The sequence below is a fragment of the Protopterus annectens genome, chromosome 1.part2 (genome assembly GCF_019279795.1).
Source record: "Protopterus annectens isolate FY-2018-M chromosome 1.part2, PAN1.0, whole genome shotgun sequence".
Lineage (NCBI taxonomy): Eukaryota > Metazoa > Chordata > Ceratodontiformes > Protopteridae > Protopterus > Protopterus annectens.
In genome coordinates, this window is record NC_056727.1 from 1,119,383,799 (window position 1) to 1,119,411,126 (window position 27,328).

Here is a 27,328-nt window from a genome sequence, read left to right on the forward strand (position 1 = left end):
ATGCACTTTTTTCTCCAATAGCTAGCTAGATAATGAATTCAGAGCAAGTAAATCAGTAGAACAGACAATGAGAAGCAAAATGCACTTTTTTAAATAAGCACAAGGAAAGGAAAATAAATAATTAAAAATATAAACAGCAGTGTAGAAAGGGAGGAGTTTATAAACCTCAATTTACAGTAAGAGTGGGCAACTTAAAATCACAAAGTTAAAAAAAAAACATATCAAGTGAATGGGAAGATGGGTGGGAAAAATAACCAGCAGTGAGTCGCCAACAGTGCTTGTACTTTTTGGAGGCCTTGAGTCTTATCAGAAAAGACCAAGGTAAAGATATTCTCTGCATATTTAAGTACCACTCAAGAAACAAACTGACCAATGAAAAAATGTGTGAAATGTACAGCCTAGGTAATTTAAGTATCTATCTAGAACAAAAGCAACTGGCAAAGCAGATTTCTTAAAACAGAAAACAAAATGGAGCAGGTAAACAGAAAGCAGCTCTGTCAGTTTAGTCTCTAGTCTTATATGCCAGGTACATAAATCCATCCAAGGTAAATTGACATCAGTCTGGCCATGGGGGAACAGTACACACTCTGAAAATCAGCTGGATATCAGACTCAGCCCATGGCAGAGATCCCTGTGGTGTTGATTACAACAGTGAGCACACTCCAGAGTCTACACTTATATTGCGTTACCTATGCTACTGTATTTTCTGCTATGCTATTGTATTTTCTGCTATGTAAGGATGCAGCAGCAAGGAGGATGCTGCTAGATATATGCTGCATAGTCTAATATGATAATACTGGTTTAATGTCAGACTGCTATGGTGTTGCTAAATGTAAAGCTAGCTACTGAATGAGGTTTGGGGCTATACTGTATAACTCCTCTTGGGACCAAAGACAATGTTACACTTGCTTGTGATCCTTTTGTTCAATATTATCTAAATGAAAGTTCTCCCGATTGTGCAATGGTTGAATTGTGTACATGACAACTGTGCATTGATTGAATTTTGTACATGACACCAGTGATTTTGGTACAGAGAAGGGTATCAGATCTATGATGGCTGGCTAAGGACTAAATAATCAAATGTGCAATGATGGTTGGACTTATGTTGGGAAGGGGCAGCATCTGATGCCAATAATATTCTGATGGTTCTACTGCACAAAGACTGATGTTTTCAGAGATAGGCAGATGCAAGTGCATCATTGAATGACTAACGTCAACCTGTGAAATTGCTTCTGGGTCATTGTCTACAGCCTTTAGAAGGGAATATCATGTAGCAATGGATACATGGAAGGAGGTACCATTCTCCCTGCCAGATGTTAGAAATTCAGAACCATACAACTTGGGAGATAGATGCAAGTACATCATTGAATGACTAACGTCAACCTGTGAAATTGCTTCTGGGTCATTGTCTACAGTCTTTAGAAGGGAATACCATGTAGCAATGGATACATGGAAGGAGGTACCATTCTCCCTGCCAGATGTTAGAAATTCAGAACCATACAACTTGGGAGATTTAGAAAAATGAATGCATTTTATTTTTTATATAATTTTTGTCTCTAGCCATGCTGTGACCATCATCTACATAATGTATGTAGCCCTCTTTCTTAGCCACCAAGTTAGATTTCTTACTCAAGACTGATGGAGATCCTGAAATGGTATCTTCTAATATGAATGGGCCAAAAGGAAGTTAGAGTGATCCAAATGAGACATCATCCTTAGTAGCCACGGGATGTATTTCTCAAACCTACTCCTTCCTCTTGTGACCAAGGAATATACTGTCAGCCCAGGGCCCATAGTAGCAGTCCATGAGTGCATATCTGGCTGTGGTGAGATGCACTGCCTGGTAGGCCAGACTTCTTGGAATTGTCAAAATGTTACTCAGGCTGTCACATCTTACCATTACCCTCCATGTATATGGTCTAGCTGGCTTCAGTTATTCACTCCCATCATCCCCAGGCACTTACTTCATCCCTTAGGTCCACTGTTTAAAAGAAGATCACCAAAACTCCAGTCAGTTTTCCATCTCTCTGAGCCACACATGATTCACATAAGGAAAATAAATCGCATTTATGCAGAAAACAGTAGATCCGGGTTGTGGTTTGTAGATTATAGGCAACAGTATGTATTAATAATCATTATGTAATATTAGAAAGGGAGATTTGTTAGTAATAGATACTGAATACAGTACTGGGACCAGTCCACTGTATTACTATTATGTGCAACACTGATGAAAAGTTGGAGAAGGACTAACATAGCCCTTTGTAGATTGCACTAATTGCCAGTAGTATAAATAATTCTGGGTGACACATATGAATGCATAGAGATGCCATAAAATCTTAAATAAATAACAGGCAATGATATTTTATTTGTTCTTTGATAACTGGGTAGTGGTCTGATTCACATGGACTCTTTTCAACCAAAAACTTAAGTCTGCACTGTTGGTCATATTAGTGTGATGTTATTACTCGATGTGAAGAAAATGAAGACACTGTCATCTGTGTTAGCATGTCTGGCAGGAGATTTGTGTATATTCTCAGATTAACTTGTATTGTATGCCAACATGTCTAATGTGAAAATGTAAATAAATTTTTAAAATTTTGAGTATTTCCCTGTTTATACAAAATGTTTAAAGAATTTGTCAGTGTTTTGTTACATTTCTAATTGCACATGTTTGTGAGGGAGATTCTAAAGTACAAACTGTTTGTGGAGAATCAGCTAATCAGTAGGTGATGTCTTTAGAATGTTCCTGGTTGCTAGGTGATTTATTCGAACAGATGAGGGACAGGGAAAAAAAAATTTCCAAACAGCTAAATGTTATTTTTAAAGACAGTTGAGACTGATACCCTGGACTATAAAAGAGAATGCTGAAGTCAGTTGAAGGGCAGTTAGTTAACAGCTGCAGTCAGTTACAGTGCCGTGCAGAGGATACCCAAGAAAATGAACTCACCAAAAACTGTAAGCCTGCCTTTGCCTTGCTGTTATGTTTTAGATTCAATCGGGGACAGTCTTCTCTAGTTAGATTAGGAAAGTTTAGTTATTTAGCACTGATATGTAGTGGAGGCAGAGGAGAAGCAGCATCAATATGAACTGGAGGCCAAATGTTTAGAAGCTGACAACAATGAGAGACAGAGCCAGCATGAAGTGGAGCTTCTTACCCTTTCAGAGGATCATGGAGGTAATGGGGAATGGTATAACTGGACCCCGGAAGCTGTAAAGGTCAATAAACTTTTTCCTCAGTACAGGGATGGGGATGACTTTGATAGTTGTATTCACATATTTCAGAGGATATGTAGACAATATGATGTTGACCATGAGCTCTGGGTTCATCTCCTGATTCCCTTATTCCATGACAAAGCTGTTCAGGCTGTAGCAAAGTTAAATGATATAGATTATTTGAATTATGGCAAAATGAAATGTTGCTTGCTTGACTGTTTCAAACTTACATCTGAGGCATATAGAAAAAAGTTTTATGAAAATAGAAGCAAGACAGATGAAAGTGTGTGTGATTATATTGTTGAGATAAGTACTTACTTTCACAGATTGGTGCATGTCAGGTCACCACTTTTGAGGGACTGGTAGATGTTTTGGTGTGGGAACAAGTCCTCCGTACTTTGCCTGATGACATGAGAGTCTGGATAGCCGATCATGAGTGTAACTCTGCAGAGGAGTTGAGGAGAAAAGGGGATCTCTACTTGTCAAGCAGAGCACCACTGCATAAGAAAGGGATACCCAGTGCTGCACATGGACATAAGGGAACCCATGGGGGCAGTCTAAACCACTCCAACAGAGTACACTAGTAATGGGAAAATACTAATCCAAGTGCATGGTTAGGGCTTAGATGTTTCAAGTGTAACCAGACGGGACACACAGCAGTCAAATGTCCATCGAGGCAAGGTGAGAAATAGAAGGTGAGGGAGCCAGTTAAGTGTGGATGCAAACTGCCAGAGGTAAATTGTTTAGAAACAACTGGGGTGCCAAATTATCACCAAAATTTATATCCTATCTTAGTACATGGTAAACAGGTAACTGCTAAGAAGGACACAGCTTCTGATATAACCACTGGCCTGCAGTGGTTAGAGAAGAGCAGAACTTGCTTGGGCAGTCCACTCCGGTCAGACCATTGGGAGGGACCCTGTTCCAAATACCTTTGGCTATGGTACATCTTGACTGGGAGGGTGGAAGAGGAAGCAAGCAAGTAAGTGTGTTTGAAGAAATTCCTGCAGATGTCCTGAGAGGGAATGACCTTCATGATGCAGTACCTTGTGTACATGTCGTGACATGCAGTCAGGCTTGGAGAAAGGCATGTAGGTCCGGTAGTCTGGGAGAGACCCAGAAATATCTCATACCTAAAGCTGGAACTGGCACAGTGGCTGTTTCAGAGAAGGTGCTATCTGGTAGCAGTAAGTCTGAATGTGAGCCACAGATGCTGGTGGGTACTGATATTCCCTTGGACATGGTGACTGTGAGGACAGAGGTGAGTGATGGTACCCAAAGTGACAGCGAGGAGCAACTGTCAGAAGTTACTAGGCTTCCTGTGTAAGGGGAGCTTGTGTTTGAGAATATTCCTGCAGATGTCCTGATAGGGAATGACTGTGAGGATGCAGTGCCTTGTGTGCATGCAGTGACATGTAGTCAGGTTGAGAGACAAGCATGTAGGTCCGGCAGTGTGAGGAGACCCAGACAGATTTTATACCTGAAGCTGGGACTAGTGTGGTGGCTGTTTCAGAGAAGGAGCTATTCTGTAGCAGTAAGTCTGTAAGTGAGCCTTAGCTGCTGGGTGGTAAAAATATTCCCTTGGACATGGTGATTGCAAGGATGGAGGGGAGTGATAGTACCTAGATTGACAGTGAGGTACAACTGTTGGAAGTTACTAGACTTCCTGTAGAAAGAGAGCTTGGGAGGGTCACAAATGTAGAGATGAAACAGGCTCAACTTACAGACCCTACATTACAAAGCTTAAGGGAGATGGCTAAGAAAACACCTGCAGTTCAAGGAAGAGGGGAGTCTGTATATGGGAACAAAGCCCAGAGTCTACCGTCTGCCACTTCTAGCTATTGTCCCTAATATTCTTTGCGCAGGTGATATTGAGACAGAGAAAGAAGATTTGCTGTATAAGTGGACTCCTAAAGGAGGGATGGAAGGTGATGTAGTATGGCAGTGGTTAGACCCTAGAGCCTATCATCTGTCACTTCTAGCTAAAGTCCCTAATTTTCCTTCTGCAGGCGATATTGATGTAGAAAAGGTGGCAGGTGCTTTGCTAGAAATTTTCAACAGGGTAGATTTTCCAAGGGAGATACTGACTGATCAAGGTGCCAAGTTCATGTCAGACCTGCTGACTTGTATGTGGAAGTGTTGTGTAGTGAAACATCTAAAGACTAACCCTATCATCCCCAGACTAATGGTCTTGTGGAGAGGTTAAGACTATGCTATGAGTATTTGCAGACCAACATGTGAGGGAGGTCTTGGATAAATTAAGTAGGGCAGGATTAACCATTAAACCTAGTAAGTGTCAAGTGGGTATGGCAGAGCATGTTCCTTTTATGCTCTTAAGGGAAATTGTGGAATTTTACTTGCAAAAGAAAGCTTTAGCACAGTGCACTTTATTTACAATCACACATGAAAATATAATAAAAACAGGCTTCATGCTGAAGTAGAAAAAGTCATTTTAACAAAACAAATGACTTCTCATCTAATAAATTCTCTAAACAGTCTTGGGTAAAATCCATGTAATCCTTCATTTAGATCATCATGTATCCTCCTTTTATTCTGCCATCTGTTTCAGTATAGTCTTCAGGTAGCAACTTCCAAGAGTTCCATTCTTGATTAAAAATGTTCTGTTTTCTTGAGAAGCTGGCTGGCTACCACCAAGGGTCCTCATCGCTGAGAGGCAGATATCACTGCTGTACTAGGCTTTCCTTTTAACTGTGTATGTTATGCAGGTGTCCCAAATTGACATCTTTTCTGTTGTTTGATGTATACATGACAACTTATTAAACAAAGGATTTTCACAGTAATACAGCAGTTTCACAATAAAAACAGTGTTTGAATAGCAACTATGATTATTTACAACATGGTAAATAAATACATATCTGAGGAGATATTAAATAAATAAATATATGTCTGTAGCAACAAAAGGTTATACCTCTCAACTGTCCCTGATTTTGGCTCAAACATTTGCTTTCTCCCTCCTAATCCCTCCTAAACTGACATGTTTGAGAGAAAATGTGGTAGATTATATTTAATAAATGATGACTATGATTAAAAATTACAGACTTATTTTACTCCAGAAATTCGCATTCAATAATTTATGCCACTTTTCAAGGTAATAGTACTAATATTTTAAAAAGTATCCTTGATTTGGGTCATTTTTTCCCAGATAATTTCTGGATTTGTCCTTGCTTCTGGAAGTAAAATCTTGAACTCTGTCATTGCTTCCTACTGTTTTAGTGAGCTTTTGTTGTCTAATTAATGTCAAGTTTAATGCCTTTTGGACTTCTGACCTCTGTTCAGGTAAAATTGTTTAATTATTACCTGTTATTAAGCTAATTCTTAAGGTGTGAACCTGTGTCCCCTCCCCTCCATTGTTAGCACCATTTTACTGATCTGGCTGTGTTAGCTTCAGCAGGCATGGACAAAAAAAAGCAGGATTCACAGTCATTCAAATATGTTAACATGGTTCCAAATACACCCTTCAGGATAAGCACTTCAAGTGTGTGAAATGTCTAGGATAGGCTCATTTTTCTAATTAGTGCCAGATCTTTGCCACCTTTAAGCCAGCTACTTCAAAATAAAGAAAACTAGACTGGAATATAGAAGATTAGGTCTACCCCCACTTCAGACTCTCAATCTAGAGTTTCTCCTTCTACTGCTGGAGTTCATTCCCCAGATCAGCTGAACAAGTATCTGGCAGTAGATAAGAATGCTGTCTCTATTGCTAAAAACCCATAGCCTAAAGATGTGCCTGTAATATCAGAGCCTCTTCCTTCTAAGAATGCTGTGCTATGGAACCTCCTTCTGATAAATGGAAGAATATTGAGGGTGCATCTCCTGCTTAAGAAAACCCTCTTAATACTCTGCCAGTGTGTTTCCTCAGTTCTGTCTGAACCCAAACTTTGTAGACGTCACTTCCCCATCTACATCTGTTGGACCTCACTGGTCCATTTCAGCCCAGTTGGACTACAAAAAGGATGTGGCAGACATTTTTTTTTGTATAGTACAGATATGGTCCAAGGTGCCTTCCTCCACTAACATTAGATTCAGAATATATTTAAGAAACACTGGAATATATTTCAGGGTTGGAAAGGTGTGTTAGATAAAACTGGACTGGCACCTAAGTCTATTTTTAAGAGGGGAGTTAATAAAATATATATTAGAAAAAAAATACTAAAATACAAGAGAGAATACATATTGTGAAACACAGTATGTTTAAGTGTGGTGCTTGTAAATACTGTAGATTTATACAAGTAAGGAAGTTTATTATACCAGAAATAATTTACAATAGTTAGGGTAGATACAATTGTTTTTCCTGCTTTACTAGTTTAGTCCAGTTTGGTTTCAGCCAGTAACTAGTAGTTTATTCTGGTATAAAACGCGTTAAGCTGATTTAGAGCGAATTTAGTGCCTTGCCACTGCTGCACACTACACACAGGCAGTGACTGATCAAATCAGCATATCCTATAACTAAAAGATCATCTCTACTTGACTCCAAGTAGACTATTCTCTATCTATAAAACTAGCACTTGAAGACATACTTTCGGCTCTGATCAAATCTACCAAAACAGCAGAGGCCACCAAAGCAGACACCCAAACAACCCACACCTCAGAAATATGACTCAGTCATTGTGATAAGATGATCAGCTTTAACAATTGGCTTAACTGGTGTCATTCAAACTCGAGGCCCTTCTCAGTATGGAGAACATATTCATCAAGGACACCCACACCTCAAGACTGGTGAGACCATCCAGGTGCAATTAACCATAGGCAAGACTGCTCTGCAAATTGTAGCATGTTACAGGCCACCCTCACAAACTCAGGAAACTCACATGGGCCTTCCTGAAAACTAGAGGGATAAATGTATCACCAAACACCATCATACTAGGTGACTTCAGTTACCCTAATATATAGACTGGGAACACTACAAGCCCCAAACACCCTAGCCCAAAAGTTCCTGGAATTCATAAACTCAAATGCCATGGAACAACTGGTCACCATCCCCACAAGAGGAGATAACATACTTGATCTCATCATCCTGGTGAGATCAGATCACAAACTAATCTCGCTGGAGGTTCTCATCCCACCCCACCTGAAATAAAAAAAACCAGTAGAAGAACTTCTCAAGACTAGTGTGGTCTCCACAATACTCAAGCCGCTGAATCACTTACAAACGCCTTCTACCAGCACCTGCAGGACTGCATGGATAAGGCAATCCCAAGCAAAACAAAGACTCTTTGTACAGACTGGTGGACCCCAGCCATAAACAAACTCTACAACAAAAGGAGGAAGCTACTACAAGATAGAGCAAAATCCATAAAAGGTAAGACACCCTTGATCACTATAAGTAAAAAACTAAGAGCTCTCATAAAATCATCCAAAGCAAATTTAAAATAGCTAAAGACTCAAAAGACAATCATAAGGCCTTCTTTAGCTATGTTAGAAACCAAGGAGGAAACTCCCAGATATGCTCAGAACTAGTTCAAAATGATGTGAAGATTACTGATCCTACAGACATTGCCAATATACTGGCTGACAGGTTCAGTGCAAACTTCTCCAAAAGGAGATATCTATACCAAATGAGTGCAGCCCCCAAACATCTCCAACAGCATCCATGGGACCCTCAATGAGGAATTAAACCCACAGCTACGACAGCTGTTTAATCAAAGTCTTACCTCTGGATCTGCAACTGTGGTCCCACTTCACAAAGGCGGTGCCTCCACAGACCCTGGAAATTACCGCCCATTAGCTTGACAAGCCTTATCTGCAAAGCCATGGAGAGGATCATAATGGACCTCATAAATAAAGACATATAGAATTTGCAGACTTTGGATCCAACCCAGTTTGGCTTTGTCAAAGGCAGATCATGCCTTTTAAACTTGGTTGACTTTTTGAAACAGTCACCAAAGCCATTGATGAGGGAAAGGCAGTCCATACAGCCTACCTCGATCTGGCTAAGGCCTTGATACAATACCCCACTGGTATCATTGAAAAACTCATCAGCTTAAATGTTAACCCATACATCACAAGATGGGTTGCAAACTGGCTGAGTGACAGAACCCACAGGGTCAGAGTTGCTGGCGCCATGTCAGACTCAAAGCCTGTCACAAGTGGTGTCCCACAGGGCTCAGTCCTGGGCCCACTCTTGTTTGGCATCTACTTTTCCAGTACAAGCAAACACAGGAGGGTTATGGCTGACAAAGTTTGCAGATGACTGCAAACTCCATAGTAGAAAACACATCTGACACAGATATCCTTCAGAAGGGTCTCACAGAAATGGATAACTGGTGCCAGAGCCACGGCCTAAAGTTAAATGCCAAAAATGCATAGTCATACCCTTCAAACAAGGTTACCCTAGCTACCAAATAGGTGGCAATCCACTGAGCACAGAAGAAGTTATCAGGGACCTGGGGACCCAGGTTGATAGTAGTCTGTCATTCGACACCCATGTAGCTAAAGTAGTTAGGAAGTCCTTCTACATTGCCCACCTTATCATGAAGGGATTCTCATCTAGATCAAGGGAGGTCATAGTCTCCCTTTACTCATTGTCCATCAGACCAATGATTGAGTACAATGCCCCATTCGGAATGTATCTGACCCGACACTTGCAGCAGCTGGAGAGGACACAAAAGTTCCTCACCAAAAGGATAAAGGGTCTCAAAAATCTGTCCTATGCTGCCCGACTGAAAGAACTCCAGCTCTATTCAGTAAACACGCGCCACCATTGCTCAGAGGTGACCTTTGCCTAACATACAAGGCCATGTCAAACCCAGATTTGATGAATATGCTTCACCTCAAAAAATCTAGATCCATCAGAGCCACAAGGGCGGAGACTTAAACGAGGGATAGATTCATCACCCAAAGACTCCCTATGCTGTGGAACAAAATCATGTGAGGCAGAGCACCTCGCTGGCCTTGTTCAAGAGAAATCTTGACCAATGGATGGGAGATCGCAGATATACCCCAGGAATTACCTCAGTGTCACTGCTCGACAGAGGCACAGCAAAATAATGGGTATAGTTCCCCATACTAAAGGGGTGGCGAACGATGGGCTAGGCTTATAAATGCCCTCGGGCAGATAGCCTAGTATGAACCTATGAACCTATGAACCTATGAACCTATGAACCTATATATGTTGCTTATTGTACAGCCTGTTCAATGTTTTATATAGGTAAAACAAAAAAGGGACTTAAGGGTAGAATTTAACAATGTTTATAGTCTTGAAATTAAAATTTTAGTAATGTGTTTGTTAGCTAAACATGCCGAACAATGCCAGAATTATAATAAACCTGTGTTTATTATAAAGTTTGTAAGAATGTTGGGGAGGTGATTGGGATAACGATTTATTGAACAAGGAATGGTACTGGCAGCTTTTATTGGGAGCTGACACTTCCCCAAGTATCAATGTTTTTATATATACTGTTTTAAGGAAGAAGCAGAACAGTGTGAGATGGACATTTTTTATTGGTCACTGGAGCCATGCGATGAATTTTTAAATTTATTTAAAAATATTTTATTTAAGCTGTTTTGTTTTTATATTGTTTAGTTCTGATGACGTCTACATTACCTATGGATGAAAACACTTAACTTTGTAATTAAACCAGTTTGTGTCTCATGGAGTTTTAATTTTGTGTTAATATTTAAGACAGTAGAAACATTTACATTTCACAGTCAAGGATACAAAATGGTAAGGCACATTCCATAGAGAATTTTAAACAACAGTAGTAATAATACACAACAAGGAAGATCAAGATTTTGGGGAAAATGTATAAGTACAGTATCTTAGATCTAAGATGGGAAATGCAAATAAAAATGCAGTTACTAGCAGATGAGATGGAGGACAGTAGGTAAGAGATTAGCTAGGAATGGAACAAGAGCAGAGCCAGGTACTAGATAGGAATTCATTTAGAGACTCTTTGAATGTTTGTAGGTTTAGATTATAGCTTATGAGTTTTAGAGTGGAGTTCCAGGTTTTGCAACAGTGTGGGAGAAAGATTGAGACCAGACGATTTATTAGGTTTGTAGATGGAGATGAGATGTTTGTTATTAGAGTGGAGGGGTCTGTTAGACTGGTATTAAGGGAGAATGCAGTTGAGGGCAGGAAAAGCAAAGGGTTTATAAATTATGGTATGAACCGTAATCAGCTGAAGGTAGTTGAGGTTAATGTCAATTTAATGAGTGGAAAACTCTGCAGTGGTAATTCTTTACTGTCTTTCATTGCTCCCTTTGGGCCAATGGTATTGGCCTCACGTTAATGCCAGTTCTGATGCCAGTGTTGCAAAATGTTGAAACTCAATAGGGTCAAAGAGGAAAGGCCCCCAGACACTTCCACTGAATCAGTATGCATCCTCACTGAGGCCATACATTTCCCCAGATTGTCTTCTTAGGTAGCTCGCAAAATGATTCAGCTGACCATGCAAAATGCATGGAAGAACTACAGTATGGCAGCACCTGCTTTGAAGACACCAGACAATATCCCTCAGCTTCCCAAGGACTTCACTTGATGGTCACAAAAAATGTTTAGTGGATTCCATAATTGCCACAGTTGTCCTCAGTAATGTCCTGAACCTCAGGGCAAACCAAGCACATTTTGTAATAAAGAGTCACAAATGGCAGACAGAGTGAGTGTGTTTGTTTCCCTTTTCCTCTCTGAGCTTGTTAAACTGTATGGCACATGTGTTGCTATTTCAGACAGAGCTAGCAGAAACATTTTCTTACATTCAGAAAAGGTTGCCAGATTTGGAATTTAAGATTGAATTATAGTCCTATATGTCAAACTTTGGCCGTCTGGCTAACCAGACCATGCGCCTGGCCCACAGTACTATGGATGGTTCCTCCAGAATTGTAGACACAAGACTAACTGCTCATCAACATGCCTGGTTTTGATTCACAAAATTTACTGAATACTCTAAGGATGATTTAATAACTGCCCCCTTTGACGGAACATTACGATTTGGATCAACTGTAAAATCTCAGATAATAATAGAAAATATAGTGAACCTATTGGTTGATAAATTCATCTCAAATTTTATCCCTCTCTTTCATTTGTCTATCTCACAAGATATACCTGAAAATGACTCAACTCCAGCTATCATACAAAACCAAGTCCTAAAAGTACTATCAAAAGCTAAAACTACTACATCTATGGGTCCTGACAATATCCCTGGATGCATCTTAATCACCATGAAACATGATTTTGCCACCCCCTGATCAACTAAGCTTCCATACTGTTTTTTTACTAAGTGAATGGAGAACAGCTACAGTTATTCCCTCCATAAGGGAGGACCTTCCACAGACCCAGGCAATTACAGACCCATATGTCTGACTAGCCTCATATGCAAAACCATGGCAAGATTTATCAATAAGGACATAGGGAATCTCCAATCACTGGACCAATCTCAGTTTGGATCCATCAGTTACAGGTCATGTGTACTCAGTATGGTGGACTTTTTTGAAAAGGTCACCAGAACAATGAATAAAGATGAAATAGTACACACCATATACCTCAAACTGGCCAAAGTTTTTGACACAATCCCACACACAGGCATAGCAGAAAAGCTGATTAAACTGGGAGTAGACCCCTACATAACCCATTGGATTGCCGACTGGCTCACAGATAGGATGCAGGTGATCAAAATGGAGGAAACTACCTCCACAAAGAAACTAATTACCAGTGGAGTTCCCTGTGGATTGGTGCTGGGACCACTTCTGTTTGGCATCTATTTCTTTGGAATAAAAGCCAACATCAAAGGACTCTGGCTTTGACTACAAGCTAGGAGCAGTCACTGAATCCTCAAATGGCTTAGCCATCCTGCAGTAAGGCTTGTTCCAAGCAAATCACTGATTGCAGAAACATGGACTGAAACTAAAAGCCAAAAAATGCATTTTCACATTTTTTGGAAAGTTGTTTTCCTGGGAAACTACCACATTAACAATATGCCCTTAAGAGTTGATCCAGTTTTAAAGGATTTGGCGACTTATATGGATAGTGACCTAACCTTTGACCAACACATGTGCATTGTCATAAGAAAGTCCTCCTATATTGCACAGCTTATAAACAAAGAGATTGTGTCTAGATCTAGAGGTATCAATGTACCCCTTTACTTAGCCCTCGTTAGACCAATTATTAAGTATAATGCCCCTTTGGTATGTGTCTTCCAGTCACATGCAACAGCTGGAATGCCCACAGAGATACCTAACTAAAAGGATATAAAGCATAAACAATATGCCTTACATGGACCAATTTAAAGCCCTGTTACAATACTCGGTATCCTACAGACTGCTAAGAGGTGACTTGTGTCTGATATACAAGACATCATCCAACCTAATGCTAACAGACCTTCAGTACATCAGCATGTCAAACAACATCCGAAATAGTCAGTCTAGGGATTGAAACCTCTTATTTGGAGGAAGAGGTATATTTCATAGAGGATGCCACTGCTCTGGAGCAGACTCCCTATCCAAGTAAAATAAATTTCATTCCAGTCTATATTCAACTGTAACTTGGATATATGAATGAGTATTAGAAAATTTCCCCCAGGACTGCCCCCTGTACTAGTAATGAGCAGGGGCATCTCCTAAATGCTTTATCCCATGCACAGATCTTCTCATATTATCTATGTCGTGATTCCAGAAAAAAAATCAAAGAAATGCCATTTTGGTCCAGTAGCAGAAAACACAAAGACACAGGAACTCAGACATGATGTAATATCTTTTACTGGACCAATAATGGTTTTGCAATTACTCAAGCATTCAAGTTGGCATGAGCCCTTCGTCAGGAATTATTAAGTTACTGATATTAAATACAGTGCTTAAATATCCACTTGTGCCTAGAAAGGGAAGTATGTAATTTATTTCCAATTGGCTAACAAAGATATCTTGAAAAATGCTAGGCTGAAAAACATACAGCTCATGCTGTACCTCAGAGAGAGACAGCATAAGTGTGTGAATGTGTGTGTGTGTGTGTGTGTGAGTGTGTGTGTGTGTGTGTGTGTGTGTGTGTGTGTGTGTGTGTGTGTGAGTGTGTGTGCGTGTGTGTGAGAGAGAGAGAGAGAGACAGAGAGACTGAAAGTGTAGAACAGGGTCAAGACATACCGTAAAAAATCAAAGTTTGGCATGTTACTTTAGAATTAGAGTTCAGTGAGCACAGAAGATAACATTCAGGGAGACTGCTCTGACATTTAATGATATAATAAATATCAAAGCAAGAGATGTGTAGAAAGATTATTTAAATGCAGAGAAGTTATAACTGGTAAGCTGTTAGTCTGTCTAAAAAGCAATCTTTCTGAGACAGAGGTTTTGGTTAACAGAAAACATGAATTAGCAATACTGTGCAGTTCACAATGATGAGAACTGAAGGGAAGACATCTCTGATCAACATTAGCAGAAAACTACATTCCCTCATAAAAACATCCAAGGCTAACTTTGAGAGAAAAATCGCTAAGGACACTACAGATAACCACAAAGCCTTCTTCAGCTATGTTAGAAACCTGGGCGGAAACCCTCAGATATGCTCAGAGTTGGTTCAAAACAACAAAAAATACACTGAACCCACAGATATTGCCAACATTCTGGCTGACAGGTTCAGTGCAAATTTCTCCCCTCCTTCACCCCCAAAAGAAGAAATACTTATCCCAGCTGAATGTAATCTCCCTGTCATATCAGATGTCCAAGTGAGAACCGCCCTAAACAAAGCAAAAAACACAGCATCAATGGGACCTGACAGTATCCCGGGTTGCGTGTTACGTGAACTCCAAGAGGAGCTAAACCCACACATAAAAATGCTATTTAACCTTAGCCTTACTTCGGGATATGTACCTGAACACTGGCGTACAGCAAAAGTGGTCCCACTCCACAAGGGGGGTGCCTCTACAGACCCTGGAAACTACCGCTCCATAAGCTTAACCAGCCTGGTCTGCAAAGCTATGGAAAGAATCATTATGGAACTCATAAACAGAGACATAGGGGACCTACAGACACTTGACTCCACCCAGTTTGGCTTTGTAAAGGGCAGATCCTGCCTTTTAAACCTGGTTGACTTTTTCAAAACAGTCACTAGAGCCATTGATGAGGGCAAAGCAGTCCATACAGCATACCTGGACTTGGCTAAGGCCTTCGAGACAATACCCCACTCAGGCATCATAGATAAGCTCAACAGCTTAAAAGTAAACCCTTATGTCACTAGATGGGTTGCAAACTGGCTTAAGGACAGAACCCATAAAGTTAAAATCGCTGGAGCAATGTCAGACTTAAAGCCAGTCACAAATGGTGTCCCACAGGGATCTGTCCTGGGACCCCTCCTGTTCGGCATTTATTTCTCAGATGTTAAAGCAAACAAGGGAGGGCTGTGGCTGACAAAGTTCGCAGATGACTGTAAACTAGGCGCCATAGTCGATACACCAGCAGACACACACATCCTACAAAAAGGCCTCACAGAAATGGACAACTGGTGCCGGAGTCACGGCCTTAAACTAAATGCCAAAAAATGTATAGTCATCCCCTTTGGGAAAAACAAAGTACCCACAAATTATCACATAGATAGCAACCCACTGAGTACGGAAAAAGTAATCAGAGACCTAGGGACCCAAGTCAACAGCGACCTCTCATTTGACCCCCACGTTGCCAAAGTGGTTAGAAAAACATTCTACCTTGCACACCTCATCATGAAGGGATTCACATCCAGATCCAAGGATGTCATTGTACCCCTATATTCCTCCCTCATCAGACCCATGATTGAGTACAATGCCCCATTTGGTATGTACCTCACCCGGCATTTGCAACAGCTGGAGAGACCACAAAAGTACCTCACCAAGAGGATCAAGGGTCTCCGACATATGTCTTATTCTGACAGACTAAAGAAACTTCAGCTCTATTCAGTAGCATACCGCCTGCTCAGAGGTGATCTCTGCCTGACGTACAAGGTCATGTCCAATCAGGATCTGATGGACATGCTCCACCTCAAAAAATCCAAATCCATCAGGACCACAAGAGCTAAAGACTTAAACCTCGGCACAAGTATGAATAGGACATGCTGGAGGGATAGATTCATAACCCAGAGGCTTCCCATGCTTTGGAACAAGATCCCAGTTCGTATTAGGCAGAGCCCCTCACTGACTCTCTTCAAGAGAAATCTTGATGAGTGGATGGGAGATCGTAAGTTTACCCCAGGGGTCACATCTGTGTCACTGCTAGACAGGGGCACAGTAAACTAATTCTATTATATAAGGGGACCTTCATTGTGTCACTACTAGACAGAGGCACAGTATTCTAAATTTATTCTGTACATTTTTTGTACCATTTCATGGGGTGACAAAAGCCACATCACTATGGCTAGGCTTACAAATGCCCCAGGGCAGATAGCCTAGTACTATACTATGAAACTATGAAACTATGAGAAAGGCAGTGAGTACCAAGATAATAATATACTAAACAGGCTGTGTTTAGCTAACTGAGAGAAAGAGGAGAAAGAGAGAGAAAAGAAAATGATATTGTTACATAGTATAATATTCTGAAGAACAGCAGAATTTGATAAAATTTTGTTATAATGTTAACTGCCTGAACATTTAGGCCTTACCTGACATTTAAGTTTATGGCCATTTTTAATCTCACTAGAAAGCTGCCTTATGTGAAAGCAATTATTCTCTTGTCATAAACAAATTACAGTTAACACCAGTATCTTAACCGTTCCTGTTAATACCTAGCTGTATCAGTGGCACAACAGGCAGCGCACTTGCCTTTTTTGTAGCAGGCTGGGGATTTTTGATTCACACCAGATAGATTGGTTGCTGACATTGCAGTGCAGCAAAAGAGAGGGGGATGTGCTACACTCCTGAGTGTATCATCCTTTGGCTGAGATGTTAAACCGATGCCCCATCTGTTTGATTTGGTGGTAGCTTAGGTAAATGTAAAAGATCCCAGGGCACCTGTTAAAAAAAGTGGAGTTCTTTATTTACATACAACAAACTCTGATTTATAACATATTTACAAATATTTACAAATGTACAAATATATAGATATACAAAGTTATTTACACATATTCATAATTTCATATACAATCATACAAATTTTTCATCCCTAATAATCCCCACTCCTTTTTCGATAACCACTATCTGAGTTTACTTAATATTGTTGCTAAAATCCATTTACCATTAAACATGATTTTATTTATTCTTTCATTCCATATAACCCATATAACATAAAACAATGTTGTATCTATTCTTTTAACTTATTATTTACTTCTAGTCTTATAATATCCATATTTAATGTTATCCATATTTATTTTATCCACTTCTTTTATATTTTCAAAAAGTCTTCTTTACATCATTTCCTCATACGTTTTTACTTTTTTACATTTCAGAAACACATGTTCCATAGTTTCTTCTTCTTAACATATTCTATCACTTATCTAGTTATATGGCATATTTCCTTTCACTGACAATTTATCTATTACCAGTCTCCACAAAAAATCCTGACATTCTACTTTCTAATTACACCATTTGCTTCTTATTTTTATAGCTTTATTTTTTTAATCTGTTAGATTTTCCCATCGTTTTACAAGTTTAAGTTTTATCATTACATTCTTGTGCCATACTTTTCTATCTTTGTCTATATCACCAAATTTTATTTTCAACAGAAATGCTTTCTCTTGGTAACATTTTATTTCTTCATTTATACAATGCTTTCTATTTTACTCTTTTTGCCATACCCAGAAGTTATCATACTTATATGTAGACAATTTTACTACTAATCTCTCATCTTTTTCATTTATCCATTTTAACACTTTGTACAAATATAATGAAGCAGCCTACACCACTGGATTAATTAACCCTAAATCTCCTTCCTCTTTTATTTACATATAAAACTCATCTTTTTATTGGGTTTAATCTAGAGCCGCCTCTAAATGAAAAAAGAATATTTGCAATAATTCCTTTTCAAATACTGTTGGCAACATAAATACATTTGATAAGTATGCTCTTTTACCCATCAGTTCTTAATTTATCAAATAAGCCTTTTATCTGAATGATAAATTATATGTTCTCCAGAAAAGACAAGTTTGTTTTATTTCTTCTATTGTTTTTCCTGTTGAATTCTGCTTACATCTAAATTCCCAATTTTTATACCTAACCCAGACATTTCATGCCTTTACTACTTTACCTAAACCTTTAATTTTCTCTTTATTTAAAGTCATCCCCATCACCCCAGATGCTCGTTTGTTCAAATAATTACTTCTTTTATCCAAAGTTTGTTTTTTGCAATTATTATATCATTTGCATATGTTAACAGAACTGGAATTCTTAACTCTTCAGGTGATCTATACCTAGCTTCCTTCATTTTGTAATTTATTTCACATACTATCACATTCATAACTAATCCAAATAGTATACAATTCATTGGAAATCCTTGTTTTACACCATTCTTCATATGGACTTCTTGGCTTAACCAGATATCTATACATATTTTTACTTTATTATAAGTATAGGCTGACAGGCATAATTTCCTGACTTTCTCGCTTATATTATAATCTTTCAGTATTATCCATAAGATTTCATGTCCAGTTATATCAAATGTCTTATTACGATCTCCTATCATGATCTTTACTTATTTTTTCTATTCATAATATCATCCACAAATTCTCTATCATTATAATTCTTGATAATCCTTCCACTTTATGCTATATATACTATCTCCAATAATATTTTCTATTTTAGTTTCAAATCTTGTTCGCATTATATTCATAAAGATTTTATAATCATTATTATTCAGTACCATCAATCTCCAGTTTTTAACTTCTTCTGTCCTCCTTCTGTCATATGAATTTAAGTATTGCATTACATGAATCTTATATGTAAAACATTCATTTAATCATTCAATTAAAATCTTTAAATATATATATTTTTTGCCAGTCTCTTAAATTTTTATACATTTCATACCCAATTCCATCTGGTCTTGCAGCATAATCTATAATTTCTTGTCCTAATACTTTATCTAGCTCATTTAACAGATCTCCTTTTCCAACTCTTTATTTTCTTTTTCTGTTAACTTTTTTACTTTTCATGTATTTTTCACAACCTCCTTTTTTCTTTAAACATTACTTGTACATATTGTACTATTCATAATTCGTATTCATAATTTTTTCCTGAGTTCTTTGTATTTCACCTTTTACGTTTTTTTTCTCTCAGTACACTACCATCTTCTTTTACTAATCTGCTTAAATAACTCATTACTTCTTCTCCTTTACTGTGTAAAAATAACTTTGCTTACATAACAATTATTGTATTTTTATTGATTTCTTTCATATAACTCTTTTTCTTTGTCAAAGTGCTTTCTATCATTATGTTCTAAATCTTCCCGTACATCATTGTATGTGCTTTTATATTTTTCTTTCTCTTCTTTTCTCACATCATACTGCCACTGTAAAAACATTTTTATATTTTTCCTTAAATATCATCCACCAATAATTCCAATTTTTATAATACGATTTTTCCATAACTGTATTACTAATTTCTTTCCTTCTTCATTCCATGCTTTCTCATTTATCCTTTTTATTCCTTTCCCTATTTTTATATATTCCTTGTTTTCATATCTCTAGCCATAATCAGAAAATCCTATTTCAGCTACCCCTTCCTATAACTAAATCTTGTGATACTATAATCTATTTCAGTTCTATATATACCCCTTTTGTAATAACATGAATTTTTGCCCCAAAGTTTTAACTTACCACATCTTATAATTTCTAACATTATTCTTATATCATTTACTTTCTGTTTACATTTGCCTCTTAAATCAGTTAAAATCTCCTGTTATAATACTCATATTTATCACTACATATTCTAAAATTTGACGAAATATGCTTTTCCTTCCTTTACTAGTATAACCATATAATGTTATAATTATATATACTCATTCTTTCCATTTAAATCTACAATGGTCAATCTTCCCATTTTGTTAAAGTTACATCTAATATCTTTACTGTATTTCTACAGAAAACAAGAACAAAAAAGAACCTCTTTGTGACCTTTCCCTTAATGGAGCTCAGTACAACACACTGTAGTCTCTAGTTGAAAATCCAGCATTGTTTATTATACATCCACACAAATCATTAAAAACTGTCACGTGCTTTTGTCCCTCCACACTTTGATACTGGGACATCATCAGAACAATTATTATAAAAAAAAAAAACACTTCCGTTTATACCATATTCATTTGACTAATTAATTAGTCTTTAAAATACAAGTCATTATCTCTGATAACACAATCACATTTAAAGACATAGTGTAGCAATAAAAACATGACTAGGTGTTTCACACATAAAAGACCTATACAACCTAAACTATCAAGTGTAATATTTACTTGTCTAAATATTTATATAGTGAAAAAAAATATATATATATATATATATATACACACACACACACACACACACACACACACACACACACACACACACACACACACACACACACACACACACAGTAAATGCATCAGTGTACAAACTCTAAAAATATATATAATATATCCAAAGATGGCTAGTTTTTAACATTGTTGTTTTTCTTTAACCATATAGTTAGCTTAAATTACTCTTTTTAAAAAACATTACATAAACTCTGCTACCAAAAAAAAAAAACTTAGCTAATAGCATATTGTTTATAATTTCACTGGCTCTTCTTTAAAATTGGGAGTAAAGATATATATTCATTCATGCCTAGGGGGTTAAATGCATTAAGCCTTACCTGCCACTGAAATTCTTTCAAATCTAATATGAATTCCCGCCATCCCCCCTGGGGTCATTGGGGACTACCTCCAAAATTCCAAATTTAAATTTTGTGAAGTTGGGACATTCAATACTGTGCTTGAATAGTGCACTATTAGTGTTAGCCTTCTGTATTGCTTATGCATGTTCATAAATTCTCTTCTTTAGTTGTCTCTGTCTTACCACATAGTAATGTCCACACCCTTCACATATCGCTATATAAACTAAACCTTTGGTATTACAATTTCCCTGCAGAAAACAGCTATTCTAAACATATCCCATATCCCAAATTCCAGATTATCTTTCCTCCCCATAGTTTCTCTGTTTGTAATCTTCCTACATTTGTTAAAAATAAGACTATTGTGTCTTCTAATATAATTACATCTACATCACATGTATTACACCACTCCAAAATCCCTTTTCTTCCTAATGTATTCTTATTATTCACATTTGCAGAAAGTGCTCTAAAATTGTCATTTTTCCTTTGATTCCTGATTTCCTAAGTTCACAGCTAATTACTAAGTTAACTGTATTAAGAGGTCATTCTAAGTCTTGCCAATTTCCCTTCCAAAAATGAGAATCAGACACTGTACTCTGTGTCTGTGAGTCAAACAACTTAACCATTATACCAACCCCCAGTCATAAGCTGTATATATTATTTTCTATCCATTTCCTTCCTTTTTTTCTTTTATCCCTAGCCCTTTTAATTTTTTTCTGTATTTTATACTTTTACCAGTAGAATTCTGTTTTTCTTTTACTCCCTCCCAATTTATCTTCTTAACACTTTATTTCAAAACCTTCTTCTTTGTGCTCTTGATTATTTTTCCCATCTGTTTTCTTGTATTTCTACTACTTCTACAAATTCTTCTCTGTTCATTTTCTTCTCTTTCTTTTTCTTTACTCTTATTTTCATGTTTGGAATCCATCCATAAATGTCCAGTTTTATTACATTTATAACATTTCAATTCACATTTTTTGCATCATGTCCCATTTATCGACAAATATAACATTTTCTTTTATCACAGTTACTTTTCAAATGTCATTGTTTTCCACAAAAAAAAAAAAAAAAAAAACATGTTTTGGGTTGTCACCAGTGTTTTCAACACCCCTATTCTCTTCCACATTTATCATGCTTGGTATGTGTATAATATTTTTTCTCTTTCTATTTTAACACAATATTACAATCCCAGCCAGCAGTCCATAAACACATTTCGTCATAAACTTTTGCAATGTCTAGTACTTCTTTACATAACATTTTCAAATGTCCTTTAAAGTAATTTTTTCTACCTCTGCTTGAAATTTTACATGAATTCTCTTTTGCATTTCCATGTTAAATGCTTTTAGCACATAAAGATTCTATAGATTATAGTCTTTCTTTTTTTTTCATGTTCTCCAAGAAAAATGTCCATTGAAAAAAACAGCCTCAAACATGTCACAAAGTGACTCGTTAATAAGAATAAATTCTATCTCATGCTTTTACACCAAAAGGAGATGTTAAATTATCCCCCACTTCATATCTGTCCATCTCTTTGTTTTCTTTGCTTTAAAGCCTTACCATGTACTTACATTTTTAATTTTCTTCTGCCTTCTTTCTGTCACTTTCCTTTTGCTTTTTTTTTACTTTCTCTGCATTTTTTCTTTTCCATTTCACCACTATTCTTCACAATTGTCTGCGCATCTCCTTTTTGTATTTTCTCCATAATGACCCCCTGCGAAACATCTCTCTCATTTTCTGGCTCACTCTCCATTTCTCTAAATAAATCATCCCACAACCTCCCAACTGGAGGGTTGTAATTATACATCCATCATTTGCTGACTCATCTCCTTCAAACAGATTTCTTTGAAACATTTCCTCTGAATCCTGCACACATTTTCTGGTCACCACTTTGTTTTTATAAGCTGTCTCTGTGCCTGGAATTGTGTTTTCTGTTTTAAGAAAAACTTGGTCTGGTGTTTTTGCTCTATGTGAGAGGTGGACTCAAATTATCTGGGCTGCTCATTTCACATGTTTTATTTTTTTTTTCATTAGTTAAGTGGTCTCTTGAGTGATACTTAAACAATCAGTGAAGTTCGTGGCCTCTGTTTTGTTTGAAAAGATATGAATCCTGCATAAACTAAAGCACTGCTGGTGATTCCCTGTTGGGTGAGAAAACCTTTTTTTTGTCTGTAACCTTTTAGATCTACTTTCTGATACCTGCTCCATTTTGTTTTCAGAGTTAAGACATCTGCTTGGCCTGGTGTTTATTTTCTATGTGAGAGGTGGACAAAAGCTATCTATGCTGCTTATTTCATATGTTTTTTTCATTGTTTAAATTGACTCTTGAGTGATACTTAAATGTTTGGTGAAATTCTGGGCCTCTGTCTTTGAAAAGATTTGAAGCCTGCATAAACTAAAGCACTGCTGGCCATTTCCTCCTGTTTGTTTATTTGCTTTTTAAACCTGATGAGTTTAAGCTGCACACACCTACTGTAAATTAAGCTCCTCCCTTTCTATACCACTGTTGATATCCTGAATTATTTATTTGCCTTTCCTGTCTACACTGCTGTTGATATCCTGAATTATTTATTTGCCTTTCCTTGTGCTTATACTGAAAAGTGGCATTTTGCCTCCCATTGTCTGTTCTACTTGATCTAGCTAACTGTTGGATAAAGTAGTATATTTTTACACTTTACCAAACAATTGCTTTTATACAAAAGAGGACAGCAGATTTTCCATCTAGTGCATTGGGAGGTAACCTGGTCTGTTGAGACTGAGTAAAACATGTGATTTCTGAATGTAGTTTTATTGGCTAGAGTCATGGCCGGCCTTAGGCATAGGCCAACTAGGCGGCCGCCTAGGGCACCGGTGTAGCAGGTGCGCTTTTCCAGTATTTATTTGGTGTAGGTAGACCAGGATGGGGGCACCAGGTAATGTGTTGGGGGGCGCCGTGGAGCCGTTTTGCCTAGGGCACCAGTTGACCTAGGGCCGCTCCTGGCTAGAGTGTTTATCTTGTTTTCAGTGCCTTTATAAATTATGTACAATTGAGTGGCTCCTGGTTCATTTATTCAAAGTGAAATACTTTTATTGAGTAACCACTCTTCTATAAGCTGTTTAAAGTACACTGCTCTATCTATATCTTTAAGTTTGTAGTAGCACTGTACTGTTTAAGTTTGTTTGTGGCAGCATTTCACTCCGAACACTCCTTTAATGTGCTTTTGCATTGGGAAGACTGGGATTGTTCATCTGGTGGAAGTATATGTTTACATGGTCTACCTGAGCTGAGAAACACATAAAGGGGCTCTAAGTACTTTTTTGCATTTCTCTGTACTTGATGTTCCACTGTTCTGATACCTAGATAGCATAGACTAGATTCAGACCTGCTGAATCTAGCCTGTCATTGATACACTTGATCACTAAACCAGCCATCTTACATTAAAAAGGGCTCCCCTGCATGCTTGTGGCAGAAGAATGTATATCCAGCCTTTTCTGAGCTTTGGATTGCTGGACAAAGGTTCATTTTGTGCTTTCCTATTCGTAGATTAGCTTTAAAGTGTCTGAATTTTGCTTATATGTAAGCCTTACATTTGTGCATTGCAGTGCATCCTACAACAGGGTCTGGGGTGTTCTGTATAGATGCAAACACCTTGAAACTCAATTTTTTTCCATAAACATCGGTCAGTTGCACCCTCCTAAGCTTTCCAACTGCACTACGGGTGCACTGAGCAGTGTTGCCACACTTATCATACATAGCCTTCAATAGAACAAGCACCTTTGTTAGTCTAAGCACAAAAACTGGTTAAACTAGCTCGGTTTCTTCCCAAATAGTACATACAATAAAAACCTTCTACAATGGATAGGCAGTTTCCGAACATTTCACCAGTCAGACTGATTTATACTGGCAACCAATTTCTCCTAAAACAGACAAAATATCCCGTGTGAGAGATGTAATTACGCTATGAAATTGGAATCAGTTCTCTCACATAACAACAAACCAGACATCAAACAGGCTGTTGGTCCATAAACTTCACCTCTCACACAAAATGACACATAAACCTATATATGTGTAGGTACTCACTATAAGCCTACAAATAGATCAGAGACCTCCTAAATGTACACCACTCACACACACTGCTATGCAAATAGCAACCACTACACATAATAAGACATACACCAGTGTCTCTGCAAATAAGCCCCTAAGACAAAACACCTCAAAACTTAATGTCTCAGTCATAGGTGACTCCATAGTGAGACACACAGATGTCCTTCTCACCAGGCTGGACAAGGAGAAAGTCATGGTCAGCTGCCTGGCAGGTGCTAGGATCTGTCAAATCACACACACACTCAAGTCACTCAACAAGCACCATTATGACTCTGTCATAGTTCATGTTAGGGTGAATGACTTGAGACGTACCTCTCTGGAATATATGAAGAGAGATATGATGGAACTCTCAGATTGTGTGTTCAAGCAGGTATGACTCTACCTTAAGCAGCATTCTACCTTAACCCAGGATGATGCCACAATATAGACAAAAAATGATTGACTTCAACAATTGACTTAGCTTTTGGTGTCAGTCCAGGGGGATCCAGTATCTGTCAGCCTGGGAAACATGGTCAACAGGCCTCACTGCTTTGCCAGAAATGCCGGAGATAGCCTGTACCTGTCTCATCTAGGCTTTCAGTTACTGGCAAAGGCACTTGCTTCCCCCATAGTGCCTTTTTTAGGTAGTGTCAAAACAGCAAAATTTCTGACGTAACAAAATCCACTTGAGACAAACTCAAGGTTTTTCTGCTTAATGCTAGGAGTCTAAACATGAAACTGCACTTCCCGGAACCACTCCTCACCTTGCAAGATGCTGATGTCTGTGCAGCCACTGATTCAAAGCCTCAGAGAGCACCATGGCTGTGCAAGGCTACAATGCCTTCCACAAGTTAAGATCTCAAAATGAATGTAAAAGAACAAAAGGCTGAGGTGTATCCATCTTCATTAAAGTGAAGTAGTCCTTAAGACTGGTCAAACAGTATGACTCTCTCAAACTAATCCATGTCTAATTAACTATAGACAAAATACCCTACCACACCATTGCTACCTATAGGTCCCCCACAATGAACCAGGGAAAGCACACTGCCTACCTGAACTTACTGGAGTCACTCACCATACAGCCCAACACTTTAGTCATGGGAGATTTCTACTATCCTTCCATGGACTGTGTGACATACATGAGCATGCTCATCCAGAGTTTCCTGGACTTTATCAATACAAATGCTCTGGAAAAGCTACTCTGCACCCCCACAAAGGGCTCAAATGTCCTAGACATAGTACTCACCAACATGGGGGTTCCCTGCACTCCCCCTGTGTGATGCCTTCCCGGGTAAGGTCAGACCATAAGTCAGTCTTTTTCAAAGTAACTGTTGAAGCTGTCACAACCACAGGCGCAAACTACTGCCTACTAAGTGATGGTATAAAAAGTTTTCTACCCCCCCCCCCCCCCCGCAATCACAGACAACATTGACTCCTATGCAGAGATGTGCACAAATGCCCAGTATAAACACTTAAGCAACTGTATAGACTCTGCTGTGCCTGACCGGATTAAAACTAGGTCCTCCCGAAAAAACAAGCCATCTTGGTGGACCTCAAGTATAAACAGATTATATTTCAAAAGGAATAAACTGATGTCTAACAACAAGTGGGAACTGACTCAGCAGAGGAAAAATTCTCTGCACAGCTTGAGCAAGCAAATCAGAAATCTTGTAAAGTCCTCTAAAGCTAATCATGAATGTAAAATAGCATCCCTAACTAGGATAATCAGAAGGCATTATTTAACTACATCTGAAATCTGAAAGGTAATGCCCAGCTAGTAGCCAAACTGGCAGTAGATAATACAACTCATACTATACGGTAAGAAATTGCCAACCTCCTAGCTGACAGATTTGGCACAAACTTCATCCCCCCCCCCCCCTTTCCCCACCAGCCATACTTCAAAGCATACCTGACACCAGTCCTCTGCTTAGTATCTTTAGTGATCAGGTCATACCTGTGCTCTTCAAGGCCAAAAACACAGCCTCAGTGGTTCCAGATAACCTCCCAGTTTATTAAGCAATCTAAAACAGGACCTAATGGACCCACCTGGTGTTCTGTTTAACCTTAGCCTGAGAAATGGCTTTGCTACAGCAGAGTGGAGAACAGCAACAGTAATCCCCTTGCACATTTGGAGGGCCATAAACTAACCCAGGGAACTATAGACTCATAAGTCTAACCAGCTTAATCTGCAAGGCCATGGATAGAATCCTCATGGACCTTATCAACAAGGACATAGGTGACCTTAATTTCTAGATCCAACCTAGTCTGGCTTTGTTAAGTGAAGACCATGCTTATTAAACCCAGTAGACTT